This window comes from Lipophrys pholis (genome assembly GCF_963383615.2).
Source record: "Lipophrys pholis genome assembly, chromosome: 16".
NCBI classification, from domain to species: Eukaryota; Metazoa; Chordata; class Actinopteri; order Blenniiformes; family Blenniidae; genus Lipophrys; species Lipophrys pholis.
In genome coordinates this window covers 17161480-17188428 of record NC_137634.1, presented here as the reverse complement: position 1 = coordinate 17188428, position 26949 = coordinate 17161480, and the positions used below count along the sequence as shown (strand labels likewise).

At 40.1% G+C, this 26949-nt stretch overlaps 1 protein-coding gene across 3 annotated transcripts in view; it reads right to left on the bottom strand.

Moving 5' to 3' along the window:
* fstl4 (follistatin-like 4) overlaps positions 1-26949 on the bottom strand; it is a 209627-nt gene that overhangs the window by 143595 nt on the left and 39083 nt on the right. The gene's annotated exons all lie outside the window — the stretch shown is intronic.

Genomic DNA, 26949 nt, shown 5'->3' with positions numbered 1-26949 from the left:
GTCAGTGAATTTTTGAATCAACCAAGTACTTTTTTTTAATCTTTCTTTCCAAAGTATCGTGAAAAAACAACCTGCATTGCTTGCGTACATTCTTGTCTATGAATAGTTTATTGTTTTCTGCACAGGAATAACTGCTGATCTCAGGTATAGATCATGAACTGAACTATTGTTAGGATAAATGTTTCCTAGGGACACATGCTGGCAGTGTGCGTTCCATGGTTTTTGTGACAAAGAAAAAAAGGAAAGTGCATTTCTATGGAGATAAAAAAGATTTAGAAATGATAGTTGAAAAAATACATCATGTTTGAAACCAGCATTTGCATAAGATTAGTATTATCAAGGGGACTTATGTCTTGGCAGACATGGAAGATTCACACAAGATTAAAATCCCCAAATGATCGGCACTATCATTACAAATCACTGGGCGTCCCCCAGGTGATATTAGTCTTGGGTGAGAGGAGTTTTTCACTCCACATCATCTGCAGCTTTACACTCATACGGGCTGTTGATGGAGTGGAGGATGTATGCATGCTACATTACTGAGAGAAAGAGAAGTCTGGATACGGACGCAGTAGCTACATCTATTGATTTTCTTATGTCATTGGTCTTGCATATATATATAGGATGAATATATTTTCATCTACAGCTTCAGCTGACTGTTGTGTTCTTGATGACTTTAAATAAATAATGCTTGCAGGACGAGCAACCAAACTTCACCAAGCTGTTGATGTTTAAATGTTGTGGCCTGAAAAACCCAGCGAAGCACTTTGAAACAGCCAAACTGTAATCAATGACAAGACATTTGATTTTAGAGCACCACTATTCAAACTGAAGAAAAATAACAACCGGAACAGGTGGCTGAATAACCTAAACAATTACTGAAACAGCCTTATTTATGATGGTGGTTGTATTATGACCTGTCGTCAAGATCCAGCAGACAGTATGTGAACAAATGAGACTCGCTTGCTTGCGGTTGTCTAGTCAGTGCATTGTTATAAATATGTTTACTGAATTGTGACAATGGCTTTTAAAGTTACGCAACTTTAAACTTCAAAGCACTTGTCTTAAGCGACAGCAACTTGTGCGGCTTCTACGGTGAATCTCTTAGTGAGAACGAGGTTTTTATTCAAACATTCTTCAGTATTTATGTGACCACTTAGTCTGTATACTCTTTGTTCTGTGCTGCTAAAGGAATTGATAGATCAGTCAACTAATTTATTAGTTTAGGTTTCAATGTCGAACACAATACAAAGGAGACAGAAGACACACGTAAAATGTTCACTGAAGTAATATACAACACAAAAAGAAAATGAGACACATATAGGAGCCAGAGATCTATAATGAAGTATAACAAGAGCAAGAGAAAGAGAGAGGAATCTTTAGGGGTTGTGGGAGAACGACAATGTACAGGCCACTCCATTATGGAGGATAGGAGGTAATAATAGGTTGCCAAATTTTATGAAAATAATTTAGCTTGTTATGTAATAAGTGAGTCGACAGTGAGATATGAGAGTTCCACTTCAGCTCCATGTCAGATTACATTTTGAAAGCTTACAGAGGACACACAGGTCAGGTCCTAGGTGAAAGATAATCCTATGAAATGTATGTAAAGGGCATGAAGGAAAGCTTCCTCCTCCAATCTCCATCTGAGACAAACAGGCGCAATATCTCATTTGAATCCATGTAATCAACTGGAGGTTAAACAGGTTTGATATGAAATATTAAACTGACTTAGCCTATATCTGGAATTGAGTGTCCATGTTAGTCTAATACTGCAGCTTTAAACTGTCCCCCTTTCACGTCTGGACCCGATGATAAGATTCAATAAACTCTGGAGATGATTTTAAACATTGAATCGCTGCTGTGGAGGATTTCTTCACGAGGCAACAACTTGGAACAATTTTTTTTAATCACGAAATTATGATAATATTGCAAAGCTGTGTGGGTACAGCTGTGGCTGCCTTGGCAGAGTGTTTTCAATCCTCATCTCGTTTCATTGCCACTGAACCCAAAACTGCTCACAATGGAGGTCAAGCACCTTGCGTGGCAGCTGTCACGATCAGTGTGTGTGTGTGTGTGTGTGTGTGTGTGTGTGTGTGTGTGTGTGTGTGTGTGTGTGTGTGTGTGTGTTGGCACTAAATGGAGCAGATTATGTACGTCACATTGCCACCGTTCAACTGGTAACACTCTGTTTTACTATTTGCCTTTTGTAAAAAAGATATATATTTAAATTTTTATTGGAGGAAGGAAAAGTAATTTAGGATATCCTATTAGCCTATAGAAAAAACAAAAAAAAACAAAGATTTGTTTATCTACTCTTTCTAAAAATGGAAATAGTGCACGCATCGAGATAAATGGATAAACACAGAAGGCTAAAGATGATAAAAACAACCAGCACTATGACCTACTGAGGTAAGAGCTAAAAGATGGAATTTTAAAAGCTGCACTCACCAAGCCTTTCAACATTTGGGGCCGAGAAAGGGCACCGGCTTATGCAAACTGAGTCACAGTGTTTGTTGTGAAATACATCCTCAGTTTATGGCATCAAGACTTCATGTAGGCCAGTGAATTAAGATGAAATAATTATCAACAGATACATAATGAAATAAAAAAAACATGTCAAAAAGAAATATTCCACAACATCGATGCTACAATTAAAGTAAATTTAGGGATTCACAGGCACAGTGATCGAGCAAACTAACATGTCTGTGCAAATAGATGCCGTAGTTCCCTGCTTCGATGCTAAACGTGGCAGTTTTTCAAAGTCCATTTACTTGTAAATACTAGTGGATATATACATTAGCTGCATTAAGTTGACATTGACTCCTGACGGCCTGCTGGTCAAAAGAATTTGAAGAAATTATGAAGAGTAGTAGTAATTTATTTTTTATTTTTTATTTTTTTTTTTCCTTTTTTTCTTTTACTTTTTGCCCTTGTCCTGTTCGGCAGCTTGGGCCAACAATATGATGTGATTGAGAGCCTTCGGAGTCAGAACAGTTTTTGGTCTTGCAACAGGGAGAGACCTGGAGTCTCCTCCTGTTGCCTTCTCCGTCAGAAGTTGGCATGGCTGCCGTACACGACCGGGGGGGAACGCACAAAGAGAGAGAGAAGAGAAGAGAGAGAAGAAAGTCGAGGGGGGAGGGGTGAGGGGGGAAGGGGATAACATACAATGTCCTTGTTGTGCTACATATATTATTTGCAATAATCACACTCATCCAAATACTTTCCAACTGTTATTAGATTGAACCAGCCTGAGCAGCTCTATCTAGACAGTAAGATGATTTTCTAGATTAACCAGCCTGAGCAGCTCTATCTAAACAGTAAGATGATTTCCTAGATTAAACCAGCCTGAGCAGCTCTATCTAGACAGTAACGTGAAGAAGGAACATGAAATAACAAAGAGGCAACAACAAAAGAGGAACATGATTTTTAAAGTTTGAGCAAATGATGACAGACAACAAGCAACTTCAGAAGCACCTTTCGTGAGGAGTGAAAGTGTGTGTGTGTGTGTGTGTGTGTGTGTGTGTGCGTGTATGTGTGTGTGAGTGCGTGTGGCTTGTCCACTGGGTGTGGCCGGAACTGTTGTGGGGGGACCCGTGGTGACACCCCGGGGTCCGAGGGCCACCGCGCCCGGACACCGCCACCCCGGCAGACAGAAGCCCCCCAGGCCCGGGGAGACCCCAGCGAACCACCCCAGAGAGCCCCGCCCCCGCCCAAAAAGCACCCGACGGAGAATGCAGAGAGGAATCCCCCCCAGGCAAGAGGGGCCCACAAGAGAAGGACAAAGGGCACAGGGCCCCAGGCCCCGACCCAAGCCGCCAAACCGAGAAAAGGCCGGAGCAGGGCCCCCGGGCCGAGCGGGCCGAGAGCCCCCCCAACCCCGGCGGCGAGTCCCACCGCACCCCCGGGAACAGGCCCACCCACCGCCCCCCCCAACCCGGCAAGGCAGAGACGGCCCCAGCCGCCGCGCCCCGGACCAGCCCCGCCCCCAGACCCAGGAAAGCGAAGTCCGGCGCAGGCCCCGGTCGGAGAACAGTCAACTCTACACCCCCAGGAGCCTCATATTCCACCCGCCCCATAACCCCTCCCCCCGGGTCTTGATTGGGAAACCCAACCCATGACCCACCCCGCACACACACACACACACACACACACACACACGGAACGGGGGGGGGAGTGATGACTCTCGCACCCTCAGGCCGCCGGCCGGGCCCCCTCCCGGCCACCGCGGTATCCCAACCTCCACCAATCCAACAGCAAGTGGAGAAGGAGCACCGCACCCCAGCCCCCCCACAAGCGCCACGCCCGAGGGAGCGCGCCCCCCGCACTCCAGCCGCACTCACCCCGGGCCGGGGCGGGACCCCAGCGGGAGGTGCTGGGGGGAGCCACGTCTCCCGCCCTTCCCCTGCCCTATATGTGTGTTGGATGTATGTAAGGGTGTGTTTTTGTGTCTTGAAAAGGTGGTTGCGATGTGTGTAATTTATTTTTTAAACCAATCAAAACCTTATAAACTTCCATAAACTTCAAAACAAAGCAAAGCAGAGAAAGCAACTCGCAAGTAAATATTCAGGAAACTAAACACAATGTAAAATTCTATATAAAAAAAACCCAGCTAATGTAAATTCCACTCGTCCTCTTCCCTGTACCCGGTGAACACCATTTGTTTGTACCGCTGTTTGAACCGCTCGGTTGAACAGTAAAATAGATGTATGTATGCCAGGCTAAGAGCTTAACACTGGCCCTCACTAAAAAGATGGATTATTTTTGCACTATGAAGAAGAAGCACTCAGCAGGTCATGATGAATTGTTGTGTTTGTGGCGTCCAGCTGCACTCGGCAACTTCTTCACCAACCACCCAACTGATGGAGACCATGATCCTGCTCTCGATCGTTTCTCCTCATAGCAGGGCAGAATAATGTTCCTGCATGAAATGCTACACTGCACTTTTAAGAGTGTTGCTTGAATGTTTAGGCCATCAAGTCGATGGACTGATGCAAAAGTTATTTTTGAGTTTTGAGCCTGCAACGCTCTGTATACAAGCTTACCTCTCTAATCTCCCGGTCACCACTGCCCACCACATGCTTTTATGTTACACGTGGCCTTTATGGTGCATGGAAATTGTGTGATTTAAGACCATCGTCCGACTAGTGACGGAGAGCATCAGTAGAGCTTAGAGAGCCGAGGTTGGTGGCTTGAATGAGATGATGATTTATCGTTTGATTTGTCACCAAATGGTGCATCGGTCAGTGTCAGCATAAGCACATCACTCAGTGCAATAAAAAGCTGACACATCAATTACGCTTTCTCTCTTTGGCCAAAACAACGGCCATCATTGATGCAGTGTTACTGTACAACTGTGACGGTGGCACAAATCGCTGCAAAGCTGCGCTGAGCCGATATCGGTTGATGCATTTCAGAACAAATTCAATTAAACAAATGGAGTTGCTTTCGCAAACAATTGCTAAACACATATTATCCTTCTGTTGTCACACGTCAATGAGAAAATCACTGTCTATAAGAGGCTCCATTTTTCAATGCAGTAATGTGGTAATGCCATTCAAGTTAGTCACATTCAAGAACAACGTTAATGTCTGTACGTACCTGCCTAGGACTATTTGGACTAAACAAAGCTAGGCAGGTAGAAACAGACACAAATGGAGCAGACCAGAATTAGAAGCACTGAATAATACATTAGCACTTATTTTCACTTATACCACTGACAGCTCTAATGTTTAAGTGATGATTTGCCTCAAGGCACCCAAGAGGCATCATGGAGAAAATAGTCAGACACATAAAGAGGTATTGTTTTCGTTTTGTATTTAAATTAAATTTGTATTTATATAAATAATACAAGAAGCGAACAGAAAACACAAGCTGATGAAAAGCCACATGCAATGATAAGATTCCGCACAAAAGGAAGAACAAGTGAAAGCAGAAAAGAGGAAAACCGGGTAGCTGATGAATAAATAAAACCGAAAAGAGGCCAGCTACAATAGTTCTGAATGCGCGGTGCCCAGAGAGAGACCTTCGGTGAGCGATCTCATCAGTGCTGCTGTCGGGTCTGCTCTGTGGTCAGGAGAGTCGGTGTCGTGTTGACAGCTGGCTGTCATTGCTCCAGAAATGAAGGCAGATGTCACGACAGGAGGAGGAAAGAGACGACAAAGAAAGAGAGCCGAGGAGAGAGAGGGGAGGGGCGGGTGAAGAGACGTAAACTGACCTCTTGACCTTGATAAGTTTAGGCCGGTCGCTTCATTCCCTCCTGCTGGGACGGGGTGGGGTCCATGTGTTTCAGGGTTTTTGTTCCCCACGAATTAGAGTGTGTGACAAGCATGTGATGTACTATTCTTTATTTATTAATTTTTCTGACATGCGACTTCACTGCTCAAGGATAACAAGGTTCAGTCAGTGTATATCACTAAATAATACATTTAACGTAATTACAGATAATGGATTCATCACAACTAAAATGAAATCATCACCTCTCACATTTAATTTAACGTAGTATTATCGTGTTGGGGAAAAAAAAGAGAGAAAAATAAGTCAAAGAGGGAGGAGGTGGATAAGATTAAACAGCTTTTGGTGCAAAGTGTGACACAGGTGAGCGATGTGGGTTGAAACTCCGAGGCAAACACAGTGGAAAAGACTGAAAAGCTGAAAAAACAAAGAAGGTGGCAGATGAGAAGATGGGATGTGTGAAGAACAGAGATGAGGATGGAGGACACAAAGAGAAAGGACAGAGAGCGCAGAGGAAAATCAGAGCTGGGGAAAGTCGAATGGAGGGACGGGCGGCAGTGACTGGAGGACAGCTGCTGAAATGAATGGAGGCCAAGTATCTGAGGGACCGCCACTGAGCGGTCAGCGCGTGTGTATGTGTGGGTGTTACGGACTTGTTTGTGAAGGATGATGTGACGAGAAAAAAAAGATAAAGACAGCGAGTGGGGACCGGAGAGTTTTAGAAGGAGGGAGAGAGAGGAAAAAAGTATTTTTTTTTTTTTTTTTAAAGCGAGAGGTGGATGGAGCCCAACTGCAGGATTAGGGATTTAGGGCTTGTTGGAACCGCCAGCGTGTTTACATGAGGCCAGAAATGTGTCTCTTGCCTGGAGATGTGGACATTTTGCGAATCCAAGCTGGAATTAGATGTTAAATTTGAAGAAGCAAACACAAACTGCAAGCTATATGAGACGGAGTCGTTGATGGGAAAGCTGGGAGGTGCAGTTCGTGCTGACTTTACAGTTTGCACACAAAAACTGTTACTGAGCTCACGCACAAACATGATGAAAGTAAGAATAAATATGATGGCCGTGTTTAACATTGACTGTGCCGACTGTAAGCAGTGAAGAAAATATGTGAAGTAGAGCATAACATTTATAAAGTTTAATACAAAACAAAATAATGTTATTCCAAGAACTGTTTTTTTTTTTTTCCATTCTTTTGACTTTATATTTTGCAGAACAAAAATAAGGGGGAAATTCAGTTTCTGGTGCTCGTCGGTGAGTTCATAGAGGGGCCAAGATGGGAACACTCAACTTCAATCAGATCACAATTCATAATGGATAGCCGCGTAAATATCTTATGAGGAGAGCAATGGAGAAAATGACTTGTACTCAGGAACATACACGTACACACAGACACACACAAAGAACCACAAACGCAGACAGCACAACCACACGGAGAGCAGACACCCCGCACTGTCATGCAGGAGGAATAAAAAAAAATAAAAAATACAGTGTTTTTATCTAATATTCATGCTTGATCCTAATGGCTCTTTTGTGTGAATGCTGTCTTGTTTGTGGGGTTGTTTGAGTGCTTGCTCAACACAAACGACACTGTGAAAGACTTGCTGTCAGGTTTGAATGTGATTTTACCACTTAAATAAAAAATACATATAGAACAAAGACTCTGTGCATCTTATATGTGCCGAGTAGCCTGTGGATACTGTTGAACAGTATAAAAAAGTGAAAATGTACTTCCAAGAGTTCAGTCGTTGTTGAATATGGAGAATGACGGCACGGCTCTAAAAACGATCCGTCTGCATCCTTGGTGAGTGTGGTTGACTTTTTAAGGTCACAATGGTCTGCCAATTATTGTCCACTTTGCAAAATGACCATAAAATTTCATTTTTATCCATTTTTGACCAGGTAGAAGCATTAAAATAAACTATACTCATTGGGAAATAGGTATAATAATGATTTAACCAAGCAGACATCTTTATCATTTAAAGATAATGGTGTGCTCATAAGTAACCAGAGGTTATTACTGTTTTTAAGAAGATTTTACAGGGAATCTGTAATTCACTTTAACATTTATTATTCCAACAACTTTCTAGCAGTACCTTGAACTCGCCAGATTCTTAAAACTAAGAACAATTTGATTGTGGGTAACTGTAAAAGAATCAAAATAGCTGACATTAGCAGATATCAATAATGTAGATGGTGTATGTATGTAGAAGGTGACCACTTTAGAAGTTATATGAATAATGACTTGAATGCAAAGAATCTTTTTCCAGATCAAAAGTCATACATATTATTCTATCTTCTGAAGTGTAACCATATAATCACCATTTTTTCATTTAGAAAATAATTTTGTTTCTGACTCAAAACTATGATAAAGGCTGAATCTTGATGATGTCATCATGTCTGTTTACATGTGCAAACATACTGTACGTATGTATGAATAAAACTCACAGAAAATATTACTTTGTAAGTAATTTTATATTCAAGATGATGGTTATAGCTCTGTTCTTGTTACCTGGACTTCATATTACCTCTGCTCAGCCTATACTTCCTAACTTTTACCAAGGAAAAAAAAAAAACATACTTTAATACTTTAATATTGAAAATGTTGACCAGAGAGTTTTATCATGGCAACACATTCCTAATGCCACGCTCAGTCTGACTGTTCCTCTATCCATTCTTCTACAACATGGAAGTTTGGCTGCTGTTGAGAGCATGTTCTCTGCCGTCTGGGTAGTTATGATATGATGAGTGCAGATGTGGCGCTAAGTCCCTCACTGCACCACAGGGGAGCACTAAAAGCAAACCCTGACCCTGATGAGCATCAATAATTCAGCAGAAATCAGGGTTAGGGTAAGTGCAGCGCCAAATGACGCATCCTTTCCACAGCGAGCAGAAGAGACAACGGTCTCTGCCATCATAAAGTTTGCATAAGGCCCAGGCTCCACAGTTAGCCGTCCACAAAGCTGAACATTAGCTCCATTACCTTAAAGAAGTATTGACGGGAGGGAAATGGGGAAGGAGGTATAAAGCGGCTGTGCGCCATCAGCCATTCTGGGACTTCCCTGAGACGCACCTGGCAGGGAGAAAATGCAGCCTGACACTGCCATAGTGAATATAGGATGCCGTCAGCTCGTGGCAGCCAGCTGGACTGCAAAGAAGAGAGTTGTTCTGGAGCCAAACTGCACAGATGAGTGCGTGGAAGTAGGTGACAAAGAGATAATGGCAAAAAGAACAAAACACTTCATGGAGAAGCGTCTACTGTACTGTATAGTGTACATGTATATAGACCAAAGCAGTATGTGAAGATCACTCACAATATGAGCTTTGGGATGACTTTAAAAGACACACATGCTGAGAGTCGAAACTTGATGTTACTAAATGGCTTGATTTCCTTTCAATATGACAAAAAAAAGTCTCTGTGGCTACATGGGGACGACTCCAGAAAAAAGTACTCTGTCCAGCTCCTTTATCAGATAAGCACCAGTGTGGTCACAAACTCATTATTTAAAAATATTCAATCATAATGAAATTCAAGAGGCTAAAGGAGAAAGCTGTTCATGTTGTCACTGTCTATTCAGAGCATTTTGATCTGTCTGATCACAGATGTTCACATGAGTGAAAATACACAGTCAGCTAAAGATGCATTTTGTATCAAACTTTCAGAGTTGCCTTGGCATGTGTGCAAATTGTACAAAGCATCCACTATTTTAGAAAGAATCCAAAAAAGATTTGGATGAAAAAAATCCGAGACATCTCCTGTTATGAGAAAGTGACATGCCATGGAAATACCATATCATTCAGAAATGCTGAGCTCTTCACTGCGTGCTCATTCCATTTATGGACCATTTGGGTGTTTCCTCTTGACAAGGAAATCCATAGCACGTACGTGAAAAGTTTAAATCAAACCGGATTCAAGTTGCCCTCTGTGGTGATTTGCATTGAACAGGTGAGTGGGATTTGCATTTTTATGGAGTTCCCGTGGCCTTCCTTTGCCCTTAACTCCAAGAACAAGCAAGGCAGGAGATAGGGATGTTAATTATGGACCAGGAAGATCACAATGGGAATGATCTCATTGCCATTATTGTGTTATCCAGGATGAGTTTTAATTAAATGTCGGACATGGTGGTGGGAACCTGAGAGGAGGGAAATGCTGAACATTGTGCACCCTGACAATCATGGTGAAATAAACATAATCAATCTTTCTGCTAAGAAAAGCAGAACCTGCCTCTTTTATTTCAGCTATTTTCTTAATGTAATAAATGTGTGGTAGGAGTATGAATCAAGGTCATGTGGTTGCAGTCACCCCCCCCCCCCCAAAAGAAAATGTGTGCAATGTTAAGTACTTAAGTACTTCAATGGTCACTCATTCAAACATCTCTGCAGTGGAAAGCGTAACCCTGAGGTGTTGTTGAAGGATATTTCTACACTTCAAGACTTTAAAGTCAGTACACAGGTTCAACATTTCAAATCACCTTGTGGTGTAAAACAGAACAACATCACACGTACTAATTGTTTTTAAATATCTTAAAGGCCTTTACATTATGGTGTGTATCTTATTCCAACACAGTATTTCTTCAAAAACATTAAATAAAACATAAAGAGACACTGAAGTTAACAAATATGACCACCTGATAAAGGCTAATGCATATTTTGAAAATGAACTTGCCAACAACAGCAAAAATCCCCTTAGAATTACAGTTTATTTTATTTTCATTCCTCGAGCAGCTAAAATATTTATTAATTTCGTCTTTCACAGCCAAATTTGTTATCAATATTTATTAATGCAACTTTGTTGCTACCAATGCTTCAAAAGTGACAGAAGCCACATTGCTTCCATTTCCTTTAGTGCTTTCATCTAATATTCCTTGTCAGCTTTATAGGTCAATGTGCTTTTTCTCAGCTGTGGCGAGCTGAAGGAATCGAAACATCGCAAGTGGTGACACAATGTACTCGACGTAGTTTATGAACACACATTAATACTTAAACAAAGCAAAACAGACATAAACCAAAACCATAACACATATTAAACTGCAAAATATAAACAAAAACCCAATTGCGGTCGTGTACACTGGAACTTATAAAGATGAAGAAAAGCAAGAGAAACACACACACACACACACACACACACACATAACCACAGAGTCCCGGGGCCCCCCGGCAGAAAAGAGACAGGACTCCCAAAGGACGGCCGTGGGAGGAGTGAAAAAGGATTACAGAAGTAAACAACACAGCCGCGTGACACATTTAATAATGCCCATTTTCATTCTCTCCTCTTCCTCCTCAGTGTCTCCAATCCCCTCCTCATTCTCAGTTCATGTATCCCTCTGTCTGCGGTTTGTGGTGCCTTTTGTACATCTCTTCCTTTCTAAATGTCACCCTTTTCCCCATTGACTTTCCTCCTTTTGTCTGCTCTCCACTGTTGCCAGAGACGTAGAGCAGAATGTCGCCGCGTGCGCACAAAGACATTAATTGTTTTCCCGCTCTTCGTCATCAGTTGACAACACGAGCAGCATGAGAGAGAGATCACTCGCGGAGGTGAGAAATGATTCAGTGCTTTAAATAAAATCAAAGTGACAAGATACTCAATTGGAATCGGGGACTAAAACAATGATAGCTGTTAATTAATGGAGACAGCTTTACTTATCCCATTGCAGGCAGTGCAACTGATTAAAATTTTCCAGCACAGCAAGGATAAAATGATAAATAATTGCAACCCCCCTCCTAACCCACTTACGTTTCCATGACTGAGTGGATACCTGAAGCTGCTTGTCCACACAAGCATATTACACTGGATGCATGTGCTAGAGACCTTTCTAAGGTGATGCATGATGGATACACAGTACATGTGCTGTGGATGATACAAGATGGGGTTTTTTTTCCCCTGTGTATTTATCAAATCAGTAAGGAACAAAACAGTGTAGATATGACAAGAAAACCAGACAAATTCAAATATCACAAGACACATTCTGCGGTCTTGACTCTGCAGTCCTGCGTATCTGTAGTATCAACAATCATCCAGGCACGGTGAAACCGTGCTGGTAGAGTCAAAACATCCACATTTGCAGTCACGGACAAAACTCTCTTCTTACTTTCCAAAACTTCTATTGTTCCTAAATTTTAGAAAGTTCCTGGAGAAAGAAAACATACAAATGATTGCCTTTTTTGCACCTGGGCCCCATCAAACAGCTTTACTGTGCGGTGAAATGTCACACACTTCAAGTAGAAGCACTAAAAAGCAGACGTGCCAAAAAAATTGTGATATTTACCCCCCCCCCCGCCAAAAAAAGATAAAAATAAATGAATAACAGAAATTCTGCATTTTGTGTTCTTGCCCTTTTCAAACCACATGATCATCAAAACACAGAATTTGCTGTGTATAAATACACACAGGCAGCCTGACTGCTTATTATCCAACGTCAGACTATAGAAACATGTGCAGGTCATAATTTAACAGAGAGCTGTGATGGTGTTGTGGTTGACTATCTTGCTTTGGGTTTAGCAGTACTTTTCTGTGTGAGGTTTGCATGTTCTCTCTGGAGTACTCTGACTTTCTCCCAAAACACGCAAAAAAACAGCTCTCTTGATAAAGTTGCATAGAAAATGAATAGATAGATGGATAATGAGGTAAATTTGACCTTCAAGAATAAAATATTAAACATATTTTATGTATGCAACAGTGATAACTAAGTCCGTCCACTCCTGCTTTTGTTAAAAAAGATATTCATATCAAAAGAATTCTTCAGCTTTTATTAAAGCTGATCATTTAAGGATTCTTTTTTTGAGAAAAAATTGGTAATTAATACTACAAGGCAGGGTGGCAGATGGATTCTTCCTGCTGAAAGGATTATAAGGTGAATAAATTAATGTTTTGACATATCTGTGGCAGGTTGATGTGTCACACTTTAATACTCTTTTCTAAAAGTCAATTTCCAACCATCTACCAAACGGTTGTTCGGAATCATGAAACAACAAACAATTACACGATTGAAATAATCGGTGTGAGTCGTACACTTAACTTCAATATTTCCAAACAAATCCATGACGCATCTGCTCTGTATCACTTTGCACACATGCAGAACCAAGTCCCTAACCACAAAAACTTACATAACTTGGTTGAAAATCCATGAATTTCCACTTTCTCATCTCACTAAAGTTATGAATGAAGTGCAATGAATGTTATTACCCAATTGCATCAAAGCACCCAAACATAAATCCTTTCCTGCAGCATTAAATTAACCTGCAAAGCCACACACACACATGCAGAATCATATAATTGGAATGTCCAATTACTGAGTATGTAGTATACATACACATGTATTAGTGCTCATAATTCCTCCAGTCGTATCATTCCTTTTACTGACTCGCTTGTACTGGGTAGTACAATGGCCCAGACTTCCACAGAGAATAATGAAGTGACTCCCAGCACTTTTGCTCCTCATAATGACTAATCTAAAGATCATTAGTAACAGTATACGCTTGACTTGTGTTATTTATTAAGCTGTTCTGTTTCCTATTAAAAAGTCTGGCTGGAATGTGATTAATGCCGAGGTGCCTCCATGCATGTGTGTGTCCACGCGAGCTCCCCGTTATCGGATGGCATGTGTGATTTCCGCCAGTCAAGGATCTCACTCGCGGATGAAATTGCTTTCATGTTTTGGTTAGCCATCATCATTGGCGCATTATGAGACCTCAAGGTTGACGCTGAGGCACTCGAAGGAAAGTAACTCTCCTTCCCATTTGTCTGCAGCACAGGTATGAACATGCTTGTTTATTCTTGCCACCGTCATGGCCCTTAAAGGATCATTTGAAATTTCAGATCTGGTCGTCCCTTGTGTGAAACATTAGTCTTGATAATGTATTTCAAACAGAATAGCTGGACTGTGTCCATGATGTCCAACTGCTAAACATTAGACGTAAAACAATCCAGAAAAATACATATCAAAGTTCTACACCACCAATTAAAAATTATGTTGTTTTTACCAGGTGCTGAGATTAATACAGTGACAAATAGGTTTACGAGTCCTCAGCACAACATGTGACACAAAGCATTTGATGAAGTAATATCAATTTCATGCCGTTTGATGTGTAAATTGTTTACAATAAAACAAAGTATGTAATGGGAGACATCTATTAGGCAAATGTATTGTATTTTCTGTTGGTCAGAAGAAACGATTAACCACGTCAGGTACATTTCCATAAACTAACCAGATCAACAGTCATTGCTGATTTTCTGCCAACAATAAATAAAAGTGTTTAAAGTTAACCACACCAATACGATTATATTCTATTATTATTAGATATTATATTACCTTAGTATCAGTGGCTAAACTACAAACACAAATAAATAAAAATGTTTAAAAAGGTATTACTTGTAGCACAGGATACAAACTGTTCTACGTCCTTAATCATTTTGTGTCCTCTACAGATTATTCTGCAACTTTATTTTCACTGACACTTTTCGCTTCCTGTGTATGGAAGTCTTTTCAAACTTTGCACGGGCTATTCAAATAACTTTCAACGACAATTCAGGACCAATAAACATCCTTCACTTCTTGATAAAACCAGACACACTGAAGATATAAATGACAAAACTGGGTCAAAAACATTTGTAACCATTGTTGATTGGTGTAACAGGCAGGTAGGAAACTTCACATCAGCGTTATCATAAAGTTATCCTTTTCAAAGTTATTATGTCTTGTTTTAAAACTCATTTAAAATTGAATCAGTGATACTTTATTTGGCAGAGTACAATCTACATGTCTGCTGTACTTCACAATAGTAATAGTAAGGACTGAAGTGAGACAATAGATCATCACATTACTGGAGTATTTATGTAAGTGCCTTTTCCAGAATCCTCCTGTCAAACAAATGGACGGTGAAAACAGCATCACTAAGAACATCACAAATTCACCCTTAATACCAAATCCTGATTTATTTGCACAATTTCACTGCAGAGGACAGGGACTGCTAAAGAGAAACTACAATAACAGCAGCAATCTTAAAATAAGGTAAATGACCAACCAAAGTACCCTGACATTTCACGCTGATACTGTTTTCCTGATCCATAGAGCTGCCGACTGTATGAAAGCCAATGGAGACAGATGGGTCTGTCTGTCCCTGAACAATATAGGATGCAGTCAACCATACGACTAGTGATAAAAGCCAATGTTATCACCCTGCTGACTTTTCCCCTGGGTGAGGCTTCACAGGGCTGACTTCTTTTTCACATCCATGACCACTATAATATGCAGTCGCTTCTCATACAGTCTACAAATGCACCGCAACTCCAAGAAATCGGGCCTTGAAATATGACGAGGAGGGGGAAATGTCACAGAGTGCTGGTAGTTTATCAATATCTAAATGCCACATAAAGCTGTTGTTTTAAATGCAACCTGAGATAAAATAAGCCATACTGACAACCTTTAACTTAGACCATGTTAGTTCAGTGTTTTAATCTTCGCCGCAATGGTGAAAACTGCTTTATTACTGCCTTTATTATGTCAATGCAGTCAGTATACAGTTTTCTGGAACTTCAAAAATGTCGGTTCTAAATTGAAAGTAATCTTACACTGGTCAAATGAGACATTCAATAATTCTTCCAGTCACATGATACTGTCGCCGATCCCAGCTGACATCGTACGAAAGACACGGTACAACAGCAGGGCTGCACAATATTTTGCAAATCCAACGTAGCCACAATATAAAAAACAGCAATATCACAAAAGACTGAATTGTGTTTCTATGCACTGTGTATTCATGGTCTGCATAACATAATGAAAAAGTGAGAGTCTGAAATCACAATAAACAAAAAAAAAAACAACAACATTTCACAGTCAGTCAAAGCTTGTGTGAATTAGGGGCAAGAGAAAAAGGATTTGCATTTATGGAAAATCATATTGTTATTGCAATCCTCAACAATATTATTGCATAATGCCTGTTCAAATGATGCAGCTATATAAGGCATGTCATACTACCACTGTTTGTTCTCAAGAAAGAAAAAAAAAATACTTTGTGCACTGAGCAGATTTGTTGGTCACTGCTGATGCAATAACTGGATCCTGTCAAAGCCATTTCTTCAGCAGACATGCACCCAGTAACCATACTTCATACTTGTGCACATGATCTGCAGTTCGACCTACATTGGAAGAATGGACTTTCAAGGGACTTATTTTCAAAACAGTTTCCAAGAGACTTTGAGATATGTGTGCATACGGCACTGCGGTTGTGTGAGAAAAATAACATGTTCTTTGAAATCCTACATTCTCGGTTTGACCACGACATCAGACTAGCTAAATACATGTTTAAGTACATCAAACTGAAATGGAATTCGGGCATATTTTTGATTTAACTCGTTATGCGTGAGCTCAAAACGAGGAACGCTAATGGCCGAATAAAAAGGCCTTTTTTTCCTCTTTCACTGCAAAACCGAGACGCAGCAGGTAATCTTTCATTGTAATAATGAATAATAACAGACTGCAGCTTGTAATGAATGGCAGCAGCTATAAGGTCCTCAATGCTACCTTTCAAGTCAACAAAAGCTTCTTAGTCAAAACATACATTCTAAGTGCTGCTGGTGCTGAGATGACCAGCATGTGCCTTACATCACAGATGGCGATCAAACAGCAAGTTTTAATACAAATGACTGCAGGTACCTTCACAGAGTGAATGCTTCAGGAATTGGCATCCAGCTTTGGATAACTCTCAATTATTTGCAAATGAATACAAATCTCTCTCTCCACCTGGATTTCTCTTTTTTCAGCCATATGGCAGCATTCTCCAGTCCCCCACTCTTTGTGCTGCCGTGACCTGTCGTTACATTTCAAGTTTGTCTCGCTTTAGGCCCTGTTAATATGAGTAGGACCAGTGGAGTCAGACGTGTTGGTGGAGGAAGATTTTCAAAATACTACCTCACAGCAAACAAGTCAAACAAACAACAACAACAACAACAACAAAAAGAACAACAAAAACACAATCAAGGAGATGATCAGTCACAAATTCAAAATATAAAGTCTGCCACAAAAGCTGAGGAAATGACTCACACAATCACAGCGGTAAATCTTCTGGGGGACAAACCAGTCGGACGACCTTTTCATACACGGCAAAAACACACAATAATTAACAATGCAAATGTTTTCAGATGTGGTAAATCACACTGTGTTTTGTACATTAAAATATTAGCATAAAGGTCTCCCAGTACACGCCCGATATTGCTTACTCATGAAGGCTAAATCAATAAAGAGTGTCGTTGTTGGGAGAACATGCAAACTCCACGTCGATTAGTCCCCAACTGGGGATTATCCTGCAGTCAGGTAATAAGTCTCATCATTATGCCATCTTACTGCCATCACCTGATACAAAGGCCACTGTATACATGTGCTGAGCAAAGTTAGGAAGTAACAGTTAGAAAACATGTTTTGAGTCACATTTGGTTTGTTAGTCCAGCTTGAATTGCACTGAAGGAAGATATTGGACGGGGTAAACGCTGGGTGGAGGTAGGGGATGATATCCAATTTCCCGGGATTGTAAGAATGAAAAGAAATGTATCTGAGGTGACTATTTCTTAAAGGCACACTATGAAAAAAAGAAAGAATGTGTTTGTGTATTTAGTGACTAAACGTGACAATTGTGAACAAACAGACAATAACAATTCATCAAATGTCTGTGAAGCACGTTACATTTTCTGAAGTGAGTGCGAGTTTTACTTTTGGTCAGAAGCGGAAGACAGTGGGTCAACAAAGCCCGTGTCAGTTTGCTAATGAGCGGACACTGCTATGGCCTGTGCGAGATAATCACTGTGGATATAATGACTTCATCTGAATAGAAATGGAATCACTGGAAAAGTAAAGAATAAAGTCGATCATGGGTAACATTGTTGCACATAAATTGCCTTATTAGACTAAATGTAATTAGTTTTCCTGAGGGATATGTGATTTTTATCCCTCTGGGGAGGTTATATTCACATATGTTACCAGAGGGATAAAAGAACCAAGGGCAAGCCGGAGCAGGGAGCCCGAGGCAGGTAAACTCCAAAGTGTTGCTCAAGGACACCGGTGAGTGATGAAAAACTCTGCTTTAGGGTAGTCATTTTCACATTCTCTCTTTATTTTCGTACAAAAAAGGCAGCGCTGGATAAAAACAGAGCCATCCTTCACAACTGTAAGACAGGGTATGACGAATCTTTTTACAGTTAAACATGAACAAATGCTTCCCTGCAGCACACCTGTTGTCTGGTTAATTATCTCCATGAACATGGTGCTCCAAAAACTAAGTGAACTAAATGTGCTAAGCTCAGTTCTTTGTTTGATTCTTTTATTTGCTTTGTGAGTAAAAAACAAAACAAAAGAAAAAACGCACCAGCTCTACAAATGAATGAATGACAGGCAGTGACTATATTTTTTTATTACGCACAGGCAAATGTGTGAAGATAATGAAACTAAAAGCTTTGTCGAAGTCAACAATATCTGTAACCACTGTCGAACGTAAACAATGGTATGTCGAATAGCAACAAGCCTATATAACATAGGAAGGGTAGTCATGACTTTAAAAGCCAAAATCATTTCTTGAAGTGTCGTTACAACTGCATCTTTCTATATCAACTGACATTGCCAATTAAGATGCAGAGCACAGTATCTGTAGGCCATATTGACTGTCTAGGCTCTCCAGCTTTAACCTTCACAGTCTGCTCTGATAGTTCATCTAATTGTGAATCACACAATAAAACAAAGATGTGTATTACACAATCCCAATCAGGTCATTGGCTAAATCTTGGATCTTAGGATCTGTGAACTATAAAAGGGTATTGAGTTGATAATTACACGGGAGAATGTAAGATGAAAATATTAGATATGAAAAAAGTTTAGAATGTAACTGAGCATTTTAATGTCTCTTTTTTCATACAATAAATTATCTTTTAATTTCCCCCGCTACGCGATTAAAACATACCCTGTAAAATGCATTGTTCTTTTGACCCAACTGATTAACCAATGCAGAGTAATGTTGCATTGCATAATCAATAGCTAGTGTGACTGAGCTTAGTAGGTGGGGGAAAAAAAGAGTTTCAACTGTTCATTTTCTGTGTTTGTTTAAGCCAATCCTTTTCTTCTCATTCCTCCACATGGCCAGCTGCACACCTGATAATGAAAACCAACATGAGTACCGCTGTGTAAGCAGATAGAGAAGTGCTTGAAATACAAATTTGATCAAGAGTGTAACTGACGAGAAGTACGTTAGTCACAGACACCAGTGAAGCCAAACAATGTCAGCTTTATTAAGTTGAATTATTGATGGAGCAAGTCTGGGCTTGTGTATACAGAAGTGATGGACAGAAAGAAACACAGTTTATTAAACATCTACACTGTTTAGTAAAAGTGTCGCCTGAAAGTTGGTTATCGCAGATGTTTTGTTTCGTCTTTTTTAAAAACAATATATGACTTCAGAGCTACGTCGAGTGACCTTCAGTAGTTCCTACTCTTGTTCCAATTGCTCAAATTAATTATTGATTAATGAAAACCAATATGTGGCATGGCTCGGTTGTTAAGGCGGTCGTCTCCCAATAGGAAGGTTGCAGGTTTGATTCCCATTTCTGTCTGTCAACATGCAAAAGTTTCCTTGGGCAAGACACTGAACCCCAAGCTGCCTGGGTGAATGCAGTGTGAGAGTGAGTGGTTGGTGGTGGTCGGAGAGGCTGATGGCGCAGAATGACAGCCTCGCTTCTGTCAGTCTGCCCCAGGGCAGCTGTGGCTACACACTGTATGTAGTTTACCCCGCCGAGTGTGGAGTGAATGAATAATGCAATGTAAAAGCATCTTTGAGTCGCCGAGAAAAAAGTGCTATATGAAACCCATGCATTATAATTATTATGTTTCATGTGACTTTTTTTTTTTTTCGTTTTAAAGTTGATTCCTGGTGGACTTCTTTCTCCCAGGCCAGGATGTATATGATTATACAACCTATATGGTTGAGCTTAAAACAGATTTCTTTCACTGACATACGAGGCAAGACGCTAGATGAACTAAGTTATTGAGAATATGGACGGATGGACGGATGGAAGGATGGATGAATGGATTGACTGACGGAAGGATGGACGTACAGACGGATAGATGGATGTAGGGACTGGATGGCTTTTGCATTTTAATGACAAGATGGTATAAAAACAACCACCCAGCAAAGTACTCTATATCTCTTAAGAAATATATAATATGGAGCGAATAAAATAATAAAAAAAAAAATTCCAAATTAATTTAGTACCTCAAACACCTAATTGTATTGAGATCATACAATAAATACATCACATTACATTTTTTTTAATTGAACAAATCTTGACTATGGTTTTAAACGTTGCCAGCATTTAAAATGCCAGCATATGATATAATCCAACTTGTAAGAGTGAACGCACACAACATCTTTATACATGTATATATTAGTTTTCATTAAGCTGTTGGAAAACAATGAGACGAAAGAGCAACAAAAGAGCAAAAGAAAAAGGTTAAGAAATTAACATCTTATAGTCAAATTACTGTTCTTCTACTACGCATATTAAAAAAGACGATGCCCACATGCTCACTCCCACAAGTTTAGTAAATAACAGTAGTATCTTATATTATGTTATGTCATTTGTATTCCAATTGTCATAAGACGTTCTAGTCAGATATTGTGAACAAACTGATTTTAACCCGCAGCAGAAATGATTTGGATTTTTTGATTTTTCAATTTAATGATTTGGTTTTTCTTTTTATCTGCAGGGACCCTTGATAAAAATCACAGGCAGTTCACGCCCCTCATTTTTTCCTGTTAACCTTGGCACTTGATATAGTTCAAACGTGCAGGGCCCTGTGCAAAATCCTCCTTCTCCTCTAGTTCAAATGGTTTGAAAACAAGTCAAAATCTTTACAACTGTTAGGTGCCTCTGGGTATTTCGCTGATCAAAGATGGGCCTCCGTAACTGCAGCCTCACCAGAGCCCCAGTTGTTATCATTATTAGACCCCCTGCCATTAGATTTGACCATAGTTAGAGGTGACCCATTATCTTCAATCAAGCCTCATGAGTGCTGCTGATTAGAGGTGAAGGCAGCCAATCAGTTGCTCTCAGAAATCAAGGCAGCCACGATGACTTTAGCCTCCCTTGACCTGAAAAGTATTCCATTCTTGACTCCGATAGAAAATACCAGACCAGCGGTGAAAACACTTTTCTTTGAATATTTTCCACACAGAAAGTGTTGTAGATAACAGCAGTCAGCCACACATTTGTCCTTCAAGTCAGGACTGAAGAGAGGAGCGTGTATGAAAGAGGCAGAGGGGGGGGGGGGGGAAGAGAGTAAGAGAGAGACTCTAAAAGAGTGAAAGAGGGACAGTGACAACGAAAGCAATTAATGAAAACAAAGCCCCAATTTCCAGATGCCTTTGAATCATCCACTCTCCTGATATTTCCCTCCCTTTCTATGCTGTGCATGCACTCCCCAGCTGGCATCACGGCTATAAATATCACTTATCACACTAACTGACTTCGCTTCTCGGAGAGCGAGAGAGAGAGAGAGAGACAGAGAGAGAGAGAGAGAGAGAGAGAAAGAGAGAGAGAAAGGTGCAGGTATGATTGCTTGCCAAGACAAATGGCATCCATCAACTTTAGCTGAGCTCCGTATTCATCTACAATTGGAATCTAGCCATGCATACACAGCGAGGGGAGGGCAACGATAGCGGCTCTGCTTTGGTCTTCCGCGGGGCTCCATACTATTTGTGATTGAACAAAACACTGCATTTCCCAAACATTAGCCAATGTTGATTTCTGTGTCAGAATCACTCCAAGTCAAACGGAGATTTGCCTTTCAACTCGCTGTGCTAATATGGCTCTGAGGCAGATTTGTTTTAACTTAACAACATCAAAAAAGCATTTGAATAGTACTGACAGATGTGGAATAAGAGCAACGCTGGCAGGGGTGTTGATTTAAACACTCTCAAAAGTTACAAATAACATTGATGATTTTGCTGTATAGCAGAGCTCACGCTGTGCTGATGAATGTGAATGGTGAGAGAAGCCAGAGGCATGGTGTGTGTGTGTGTGTGTGTGTGTGTGTGTGTGTGTGTGTGTGTGTGTGTGTGTGTGTGTGTGTGTGTGTGTGTGTGTGTGTGTGTGTGTGTGTGTGTGTGTGTGTGTGTGTGTGTGTGTGTGTGTGTGTGTGTGTGTGTGCTTCGGGCTTCATGAGTGTGCTATCACAAGAGCTACAATAGTCGACAAGCATCTCTTTCTGTGCTGCGTGTCACTCCACTAACTGTACCCACAGAGCAGCGCCAGGTCTCTGGCTCATCTCCCAGTTTGAACAAAGTCTGCCGGTACAAAGCTACCCATCATGGCTCAGCATGGCGCAGCAGGACCTGGCTACGCTGCTGGGCCCTAAAGGTGAGCATAACCCTGCACAAGTCCAGCAGATAAACCCAGCTGTAAATCTGGCTTCAGCCTCCGCGTCACAGGTGGCATCAGCGGGGAACTGACCAGCAGACATGACTCTGCCTCCTCACTTTCTGTAGCTACTGTTTTATCACCGCTTGTGCGACTAAACATATTGAGCTCTGCTCATTTGTTTTGCTCTGCAGATTAAATGCATGTCATGCGTAAGTCATAAAGAAGTATCTATTTAAAAGATGTCTTAAAAATACCAAATACAGAGGAAATCCAATATTTCACAGGTCGACACATAAACATATATGAATACAGGACTTCATGCCAGTTTTTCACATAAAAAGGTGAAAAACCTCAAATCTTGGATCACAAATGTAACATTTGTGGCACAAAAAAAAAAAAGTACTGCGGCCAAACAATTGTCATGTGATGGATGTGTCTATTAGAATAACAGCAGTAGATAGGAACGCAGTGTGTTAACTGCAAAAGCAGTTTGGACTCAATATATATATAATACTGGTTGTGTATGTGTACTGTAGATGGTTTATGGCAACGACGTATAATATCTCAGTGCTATATATGGTACTGCTAATACATGTGACTCATACCACAGGTTCACAATCCACCTGAGAAAGTGTTGTTACTGTTACTTGGATGTTATTTAACTCTTATGGCTTGATTTATGTCACGGCACCTTTAAAACTTACATTTACTCAATATGTTAGTTTATGGCTTTCATTACCTTCAGACACCCCATTAAAAAGCAACAAAACATGGAGAGTAATAGAAAAATGGCAATTGTACTTCGGAAGTGCTACACTGTGACTTAGCTCCACCAGAGTTACCTTTGGGCTCTGATTGAACCATACCTCATTCATTCTCCTCGCCCAGAAGAGTCCCTATAAACTTCTGAGAGTCTTTAAGGCACCTTTGGGGGTTAACCTTGGAGTTAGGAGAGAGTATGCCGTGGACTAAATCCAATAGAGATCAATACAGCTTAGTAATACAGCTGAAGCAAGCAGTGAGCTATTCTCTTCTCTCCGCAGCGACTTAGGCGCAACAATAAAGTGTAAACCATGGACAGGTCTGTGTTCACAGTTTATGAATCCAAAATGATATTTAAAACTAGGTTTACTTGAGTACATAAACATCTGTCACAAAGGATAGTTGAGTTTTTGTTACCTTAGGATGAACCCTGCAGTCCATGCAATGATTGGTAGTAGAGAAGTCAGTCAAGTATCGACATTAGCCCAGAAAAAAATAAAGCTGACCCTGATTTCAAAGTGGATCATGTGATGTGTTGTTGCACGAGGGTTTCAATCTGGAGTAGTGCTTAGTACTCTCATTTCACAGTGCAAAAATCCCCACTGGGACCCCAGTTCTGGATTATGGATGGAGTACATGTGACGTACAGTGAAACAAAAACAAACTGTTGTGTCCATATGCAATTTGGATATTAAGCAAATTAGAGGATTTGTGGGAAATTGATGGCAGAATGTTTGAAAAATGGTTTTGAATCCATGTTAATTTGGCGAAGGTGCTACAGGGCGGGTCAAGAGGGCGGGTGTTTGACCGAGCTGATGTGTGGCCAGAGGAGTGGACTGAGGTTGGGAGCTGAAGAACATACCAGTAAACCCAAGTGTTCTAAGAACAGAAGCAGGCTAACAGGTATCATGGTTGGAATAGATGTAAATGTGTTGCTTGGCCGGGTTAAATGGAAAGGTTCAGGAATGTGAACACAAGCAGCACACAAAGGAAACTAAAGAATTCTGAATGTGCTAAACGGTGCAAGTATTTATGGATTGATAAATTAATAAATGAGTATATGCAAGAACTTTTATTGCGATCTGATGATTTAATGTTAGATTCTACAGAAAAGGACTGATGGAAAGAGCTTCACTAAAGAGAGAGCCATCGTTCCAGTACAAGCTGGACATCATTATATATTTCTATGCTTATATAGTATAAAAGCTGTTCTGTTTTAAACACTATAGTTTACTAACCTTCTTAAAAAGATTGTGGTTTAAAAAAAAAGGAAAAGAAAAAGGAACTCCCTTGTAGCCTTCATTAGTCAAATAAAAAAGTGATGAATAGTCATGACAGAGACAGCAGCCACATTTTAGACTCCATTCCATACAACAATCACAGGTTAATGTTTGGATAACGAGGCCAAGTTGCCTTATGAATATCAAATATGAAGTCCACATGGATCTGAATGCAGGCATACCCAGTAATCCTTGATAAGAATTTTTTATTTTATTTTTGTTAAATAAAACAAGGTTTTATTTTTCTTGAATGCAAATATAGGATGATAACAAATATTATTCGGCTATCTTCCACAGCTTAGAGCACAGCTATCTTCTCCCTCCTGGCATTTTTATTATAATTTTTTTTTTTTTTAGGTATTTCAAACTTTATTGTCAGATTATGTGTGTTAGTCATGTGCAGTGCATTGGTGAGACACACAGTGGGGAAGGACTCCATGATTCTTTGTTCTCCATCAATATAACAGTGAGATATGCTATTAATGATACATGAATGTAATTACATTTCTCCAAGCATTTTGCCTAATATGCCAAATGAATGGGGAATGAATGATGGGAACACAGCGGGCATTAATTAGCCTTATCCACGAGCAAAAAAAAAAAAAAAAAAAAAAAAAAAAGCTTATTTCTGCACGGAGGCAATATTATTGCTTTAAGCTGAAACAAGTTCAGCCTGGTGCAAATAAATTAGTTCAAATATATATTGGCTGTCTGACTTGGGAGGTAAAAGTTTAATATCATTGAGCAATTCACCTCACAGTTACACTGTATCACTGGAAAGTAGCCTCGGAAAACTTCATTTTAACTATGCATTGAATATTAGAGCTGGAATGAGAATAAAATGTCTAAAACTGACATTGCACATGTTAAAGATGACGTATTCAACGTGCTGTACAGGGACTGGACAATAAGCGAAAAGCTGCACAAATAAGGGGCGACTCATTTGAGATTACATCAAAACCAATAGTGCCCTGAAGCAACATATAAGACGGAAATTATGACTGCATTGTTATATTGCGCTCAGAAGCTCCCAGTGTACACGACATAATGGTTTCTGTGGAAAACAACATTTCCAAATGCACATTGAGTCTGCTTGAAAGTAATTTTCTGTTTTCTTCTTTCCAGTGATAAAGTATAAAATCACAGCAACTATTGCAATTAAACATAATAAAACTACAGACCTAACTACTCCTTGTAGCGCTATCCCAAAAAGAACTTTAGACCCCAGATCATATTCAGAGCATTGAGAGCCTGCTGATCCCAACACGTTTAAAAAAACAATACAGTCAGTTTTCTAATCTGTTTTGTTTGAAGTTGACAATCCAACTATAATCTACCTAAAGTTCATCATGATGGGCTTAGTTTAAGTGAAATTGTCTCAAATCAGACGTCCAAATTTCTCTGAGATGGACAGGTGACTTGTCCAGGATCCCCCCTGCAACAGCTGGGATTGGCTCAACTGTCCCACAACCCTACACAAGACAACAGCCGTATAGAAGATGGATGGATAATTTGATGATTTCTACTTAATGTCATCTTTAAAATATTGATTATGAAGTACTTAGTTGTTCCTGTACCTCTACCCCCTACCCCTAACAAAAAAAAAAAAGAAAACACCCAAATAAACCAGATTTCGATGTCATCTGAATTGTTAGTCCTGAAGAAGAGATTATCTGGTAACTTGTCTCATAACTGCACCATTTCTATTTTCTATTAGCATGTCACTTTTTGTCAAGTAATAGAAATCCATTTGCATTCAGCGCTATGCACTACGGTCCGTTGAGTGTTTAGTCTACTGCACTAGGGCAGAGACATGCTTGTTTAACATGCAACTCTGCTGCAGCCGCTGCGAATGTCGAACAGGAATGAAGAACACGCATCAAGGACAAATAATTAAAAAAAAAAAAGATGACGCATAATAAAATCTGTAAAGCAATATGTTGAGCTCATCTCGAAGGAAGATTTAAGACAGGTGCATATATTTTTCATCAGTTCTGTCCTACACAGTGGTGAGAAAGACACATTTCAATGCAAGTCAAAAATTAGATCATGGCAGCTGCAAGCCTGTTTAAGAAGCATTTAAATATTTCATGAGATTGAATCAAGTAGCTATAAGCGAGTAAAAAAGAAATATGTGGACCAGCTGATGGGCTTGATGATACCATTATTCTAATTATATATATAAATATCAAGCCAAAATGTTACACCGGCACCATTTAATTGCAGGGAAAAAGAAAATCGCACAACTTTTTGATCTAAACACACTGACTGATTA